This window comes from Nymphalis io, chromosome 11, assembly GCF_905147045.1.
Source record: "Nymphalis io chromosome 11, ilAglIoxx1.1, whole genome shotgun sequence".
In the NCBI taxonomy this organism is placed as follows: Eukaryota; Metazoa; Arthropoda; class Insecta; order Lepidoptera; family Nymphalidae; genus Nymphalis; species Nymphalis io.
In genome coordinates, this window is record NC_065898.1 from 4,649,830 (window position 1) to 4,657,931 (window position 8,102).

Below are 8,102 nucleotides of genomic sequence, written 5' to 3' on the forward strand. Positions count from 1 at the left end.
TTCTTTACTAATATTATAAATGTGAAAATAACTCTGTCTGTCTGTTCGTCTTTCTGTTATGCATTTAAAGCTAAACAGAACCGATTTTGATGGAATTTGGTATGAAGCAAGCTTGAACCCCGATAGTTACTTTTTGTACCTAACGCCTGCCCCCTTAACCCATGAAAGTAAAAGGGAGAAATGAAGTTTCAAATAAACGACAGTATAATATATTTTAATTTTTAATTTACTATATTTTAAGTTTTGTACGTACGTGATGTCCATCTTAGGTTCAAATAAAAGCCAGATTGTCGATAATAAAAAAAAATTAAAAAAGAACGAACAAATATTTCATTTTCAATATATACACATTATTTATTATATATAAGGATGAGTAAGATTTTTGGTTTCTTGTACCTACTAAATTTAAAAGTTAAAAAATGTATTAAATAAAACTTATACCTTTGTATTTAAAAGTTTTAAGATTATTACAAGTGGGATAATAAATAAACTTCCCTCAATGGATGACTTGATATGTTTCCTCGAAAGTCAATTTCGCGCTATTCCTTCCCAACCGCATGTTACGATCTCATGACAAGAGATTGACCGCATCAGTCATGCGCGCGCGCATCCATTATTGTGATGTATCGATTGATCATGCGCCGTCATATCGGTACGGCACAATGTTTACAAATCTGTCTTGTGCTGTGTTTATGTGTGGGTACCTTTTATTTTAATTTGAAAGTTTGTTTCGATGTATACATATGAGTTGTAATAATTGCAACTAATATTGAATTATTACATGTATTTAAATTTTAATAGCCGAAATGGCCCAGTGGTAAGAACGCGTGAATCTTAACCGATGATCGTGGGTTCAAGCCCGGGCAAGTAATACTGAATTTTCATGTGCTTAATTTGTTATTATAATTCATCTCGTGCTTGACGGTGAAGGAAAACATCGTAAGGAAACCTGAATGTGTCGAATTTCACTGAAATTCTACCACATGTGTATTCCACCAACCCGCATTGGAGCAGCGTGGTGGAATAAGCTCCAAACCTTCTCCTCAAAAAAGGAGAGGAGGCCTTAGCCCAGCAGTGGGACGTTCACAGGCTGCTACTGGGGGTATACACATGTGGCAGAATTTCAGTGAAATTTCCTACATGACACATGCAGGATTCCTCACGATATTTTTCTTCACCGTCAAGCACGAGATGAAATATAATAACATATTATATATAATATGTTATTATATATAATATGTTATATATAATATGTTATATATAATATTCTGTTATTATATATATAATTATATATAATATGTTATTATATTTCATCTCGTGCTCACCGTACCCACGATCATCGGTTAAGATTCACGCGTTCTTACCACTGGGGCATCTCGGCTTTATGGCAGAAACCATACAGCCTTTTATTTCGACCGTAACTTTTAAACCGATAATTTGCAAATGACAGCTTTTGGAACATAAATAATTTAGTTGCATAAAACACAAGCACAGATAGATATGAAAAGTATAAATAGCAATAAAATAATAATTAGTACTCTTTTATTATTTCTTATAAAACATAATACTGTATAGTACTGGTGGTAGGGCTTTGTGCAAGCTCGTCTGGGTAGGTACCACCCACTCATCAGATATTCTACCGCAAAATAGCAATACTTGATATTGTTGTGTTCCGGTTTGAAGGGTGAGTGAGCCAGTGTAATTACAGGCACAAGGGACATAAAATCTTAGTTCCCAAGGTTGGTGGCGCATTGGCTATAAGCGATGGTTGACATTTCTTACAATGCCAATGTCTAAGAGCGTTTGGTGACCACTTACCATCAGGTGGTCCATATGCTCGTCCACCTTCCTATTCTATAAAAAAAAAAAAATAATCTCCTTATATCCAAAATTAAGACTTCAATGTTACCAACATTACAACATAAAAGCTCAATATATTATAAAACAACGTACATCAAATATTGACCTAACAAAGCTATGAATTATTAAAAAATGTGTAAATATCAAATAACTAAATTACATTGATTTATTCCGTGATGAATGTCGAGGTTGTTGACACGACAAATCATTTAATTTTCAACAAATATAATGAACGCTTGTCACGCGAACCATTCAAACTGACGCCCAGATGAATTCTGGACCATTCACGGATGTGCCATTGATAAAACATATTCGAAATCGAACCATAAAACTATTATCAACAATTATTGATGCATGGTCGTAGAATCCGTTTATATAAAATCGATAAAAATAATCGATTATAAAAATGTTTATTGTTTTTATCAAAGGATGTATTCGTTTTGATGTAATAAACTATTCATGTTTCGAATACGAATAACCAACTCAAAAAATTTATGTCTCGTGACTAATTTGTCGGTGTCCGATGTGGTCTCAAAGAGTTCACATTAACGCTAACACCGTGAGATTTTTATACGAGACGTGCATCACCCACGCTTTGTTGCTCTGTAATCAAAACTTATACCGGACGAACGAGTGGCAAGCTGCCACAGACACCTTTATCACACCACACTTTACACAGACACACTAACACACTTCGGCCTGTATGTCTGTTCAAGTATCTTGAAGGGTAATGTTTTGACTGAACAAAAATTGCTCATTGACAATGTTCTGAGTGTAAAACTGTTGTTCTTACAGATATCGACAGCGTTTCCGTCTTGGGAGGGACTCAGACCCAAATGTTAAAAGTCTATTTAAGGCCTGTCCTATCCAAAATAAACAAGTCCTAACGTCTGCTTTGAGGGTACTATTAATTGTAACCAACTATAAGACAGGTTTAAATCAGTACTTATTGATAGTTCTTAACACCTTAAAAATTCTGTTAACCATCGAAACGTATAATATAATTGTAGTGTATATTTAAACCGAGATGGTCCAGGGGTTCGAACGCGTGAATCTTAACCGATGATCGTGGGTTCAAACCCGGGCAAGCACCACTGAATTTCCATGTGCTTAATTTGTGTTTATAATTCATCTCGTGCTTGACGGTGAAGGAAAACATCGTGAGGAAACCTGCATGTGTCTAATTTCATTGAAATCCTGCCACATGTGTATTCTACCAACCCGCATTGGAGCAGCGTGGTGGAATAAGCTCCAAACCTTCTCCTCAAAAGGGAGAGGAGGCCTTAGCCCAGCAGTGGGACATTAACAGGCTGTTACTGTTACTGTTACTGTTTATTTAAAGTACAAAGAAGTTTCAATAAACATATATTTTTTTCGAATTATGTGTTATCAATAAATACGTATGTAAAAATCGTTATAACATCAATATACGACAATAATATTAATTATAATATCAATACATATTATTGATGATTACCGATATCGGCTACGGCAATCTTAAGAGATACCAGCCAATTGCACAGTGAATATTACAGCATATTGCCCAAGAGTATACTCAAACACAGATGCACTCTCTATTCCTTGACTCTCAATCCGACACGATCGGAAAGAGTTCAGACGCAGAAGGCTATTCGAGTGTACACACTTTCAACTTCAAGACTTCGGACTGCTACTGAGAATTTTCGACAAGAAACTCACTTTTTATCGGTCCGACCTGGAGTTTGAACCCAAGACCTCGGCTGCGGCTTTAAACCTTGCTACTATACCAACGAGGTAGTCAATGTAATATAATACATAACGTTTCTATTCCATGGGAATTCACTTTGTCTCACTCATGTAATGTAAAAACGCGTTTAGTGCGTTTCACTTATCTCACTCATGAAATTTAAAAAAGCGTTTTTCGCGATACATATGCATTTAAATGTTATTATGAAATTATTGTAGTCTCACATAGACGGTGGTAGGGCTTTGTGCAAGCTCGTCTGGGTAGGTACCACCCACTCATCGGATATCCACCGCAAAGCAGGAGTACTTGGTATTGTTGTGTTCCGGTTTGAAGGGTTAGTGAGCCAGTGTAATAACAGACACAAGGGACATAACATTTTAGTTCTCAAGAATGGTGGCGCATTGGCGATGTAAATGATGGTTGACATTTCTTACAATGCCTATGTCTATGGGCGTTGGTGACCACTTACCATCAGGTGGCTCATATGCTCGTCCGCCTACCTATACTATAAAATATATTTAATACATGGATTTTTTCATATTATTGTACTGAAACTACAGAGACTAGATTCGATGAAAGATGAATTGAATTTGATAAGATGAATTTGTATTTACGTTATTTTCACGTCTTGATGTTCGATGTATTTAGTTTCACAATAAGCTGTAGCGAGTTAAAGCACTAGCTTTCAAAAGATGGAACCTATTCTGAGTTGCTATACACAAACGGATAGGCCGTTCTAACCGTTTCTAATACATTTGTTTGAAGTATCCTCATTAAGTTGCCTCCTACACTCGCCCACAATAATCCGTAAAAGTTATCAGAACCCTTATTGGTTTATTGGTCATCTTGTAATGCAGTCATAGAGTGAAAATTTGTTTAGAAATGGCATATTTATTTTATTAAAATTAAAAATTAATGATTCAAAGATATAAAAAAATACAATGACAAAATTGACGTTCAGCCTTCAGACTATATCTAGAGGCTCTACGGCCTTGTTGTTGCTATGTACAATATACGATGCAAGTATATAATAGACAATAAATTAATAATAAATAACAATAAATTTTAAGAATAGACATCAAATTAATCAATAAAACCTCGCTCTCCTTTGATTACTGAGATTACAAATTATTATGTTAAAAAAAACATAAATATGTTTCTAATGTCTGTGGCTAAGTTTTAAATATGAGTATTGAATTATTTGTTAATATATCATTACTAGTTTTCGCACGCGGCTTCGCCCACGTATTAGAGGAGGTGTTACGTATAAAAAAGAATGCCTATGTCCTTACTTGGAGTTCAAGCTTGCTTTATATCAAATTTCATCAAAATCGGCTCAATGGTTTAGCCGTGAAAGCGCAACAGACAGACAGATTTACTTTCGCATGTATAATATTAGTAAAGATTTAAAAATATATCACGGGTTCGAAGTCGGGACGAGTAGCTAATATTATATAAGACATTAAGCTCACGTTTGACTTCTTCCGCGTATTGTATCGATACGCGCCGTGAGCGAAATGTGCGATATCAGAGTTCGTGTGTTCGTTTCTTTCGATAACATCGTGGGTAGTCCACGATCTAAACACGGGAACTATGGCGTTTAAATTGTTTTTAATGTTACAAATAATATATTGACATTATATTTGGTATTGAGATATAGACTATCTGTGGAAAAAAAATGTTAGAATTGAATAAGATGCACGTCTTTTATGGGCTTTTCAGCTTAGAATTTATTTCTTGATTAAAAAGCACTGTGTGATTTGGACACATCTGTATCCACTAACCTGTCTGTTGGGCAAAATCTTCTCCCCTTTTGAGAATTTCAACCAATTTTCTTAGGTGGTGTATCCTCTAGTACATGCACATGTCTCATTATCGCCATTCTAACGTCAATTTATCTGTTATAAGCCAGTGGTGAGGCAACCAGTGTTAATGCGGACAGCATTACGCTTTTGTATATATATATGAATTAGTTAGGCAGTAAGCAAATGGGCCCCCTGATGGTAAATGGTCACCATCACCTGCAGACATTGGCGCTAGCATATTAACCATTCCATTCATTAGTAATGGGTAAAACGCTATGTAAAGATGGGATAATTTTTTTTTCAATATTTATATTATTAGGCAGATGTGATCACATGATCACATAAATTATGACTCACTTACTCTTATGAAATACGACTCTGTTGCTAATCCTAATAAAATGGTAAGGATGCAATTTCATAGGTCCATACTATCAAATTCCCTCCTCCTCTTTTTTTATGCATATTGATATTAGTGTTTAAGATTTACAAACGTAAGTTATAGTAAAATCTACATACCCGCCAAATACATCCATACACGCAACACACAAACACACACATACATACACACCAAGCCCAGCAACCGCAAAACGTCGAGATTTGCTTGAAAAGTTTGGATATTCAAAAATCGATCCTATTTTAAATATGGAACATCTCAATACAATTGTTTTAATGACTAATTTATGTCAGATGATTTCAAAACTTGTTTTAATATAACTGAACCGTGAGAAGCCGTCAGATGTGACTTACATTATAAAAATGTAGCTTTCTCGCAAGCTTCCGTAAGACCATCACGATATGATCCGAGATGAAATCTTTGCGAAACAAATGACTCACATGTTTTACGATTAATATGTACTCACTGTTAAGCTAATTTTAAATATTTTTAAAAGTACTTTTTACAGTCAGGTCTTACGTCAACCAAAGTTAGTCAAACCGACTAATTAATAACTTAAATAATATGGCTATCTCTTTCTTTCAAACCTAACCACTGAACTGATTTTGAAAAATATCTTATGAGCATGATTGCATCCTCAAGGAAGTAAATAGTTTACTTTTTATATAACTAACCTCTCTATAAACACACGGGTATTTTTTTATATATTTAATTTTAAAATAATATATTTAATAACTCACAATGACTAAAGTAAAAGTCGTATTTGTTTGTCTGTAAGTGTAATTGTGTGTATGCATTTGTTTTTTAAGTATCCCTTACTTGGAGTTTCATTCCCTTGTGTTCTTATTTCTTGTAAATGTTTCTTTGATCTAGTGTCAAGGAAAGCTGCCAATTATTAAATCCTGGGATTACTTACCAGAAACTTACCAGTATTATACTCGTGCCTCGTATTGCCAAGCAAAGATAGGGAGAAGAAAAGGAATCTCTATAATAATTCCAGAGCAGCTAGTCTCTTTTGAAAAAGGCGGCCATGGCCAAAATTAAAAAGACCAATATTACATCATCATCAGATATGCCTGTTATATTATATATACTACCTACCCGCCCCGGCTTCGCACGGGTACAATTTTATTGTGTGTACATAGAACGTTTATAATGTAATACATATAACATAGGTTTATGCAGCGCACGCTAGAAAAGCTTCCAGTCGGCATGATTTGTTTCGACATATTCAACAATCATCGTCATTGAATTTAAACAAAACCTTAACGTATTATATAGACTCAAACCCTCCGCGTAAAACACTTCGCTTGTTTTAGGTGAAAACCATATGAAAATCTGTTCAGTTGTTTTTGAGTTTATTGCGTTCACATAGACAGACAGACACAGGGGTACTTTATTATATAATGTGTATACATAAGTATCTGAAGTACAAGTAATAAATATGTTTAGATAATATTATTGAATTTTGCAATAAGATTTTGTTTTAAATGTCAATAGGTTGATCGATGAAGCTATTTCGTTCAACGGTTATAACGTCCGCATCGCCGATGTAGCTCAGGTTCGCCCACTCGGAGTGTAAACTTTATGCTCAATTACAATAAATATACTAGACAAATTAAGATAATATAAATGAAAAGATTAATAGCCGAACGATATCCTAAACACATAATAATTTATATCAAATCTAGATATATATGGTTACTCCATAAATGAAACTAGTTTTAAGCCACCATAATATTTACTATACAATATTATATTCTAAGATATAAATTACATTCCATACTACATATAAGGAATATAATATTCATATAATATATTGATTCAGACTTATATTAATCATGGCCAAAGAATATAAATTAAGTAAATATTTACGAATTAAACCTAAATTATTTGCTAAAATGATTTAAAAAAAAAATCAAAATATCGTATCAATTTCTGTTCAATATGATAGCCAAGATCATTCGATATTATAGCCGTTCTTAGATTAGCGGCGGACAAACGATGACTAACGCGGGTACAGCCACCGCGTTACGCAGAGAACCGGTCCCGCGCAAAAATAGCTGATACACGCCTTTATACAGATTAAAAATTTATAATGACATTTGCTTTATGGATTGACGGTGACGTTTTGTTTTTTTTTATTAATACTATGCTGTGGATTATATTGGGTTTGCTAAAATAATAGATGGATTTAAATGTGTCTTTCTTTTTTTTTATAATAATCATACTAAATACATGTAATTGCTGTTTACTTTATTTATAATTTATTTATAACACTAAGTAGGTACTTTGAATCAATTAGGACTTTAAAAAC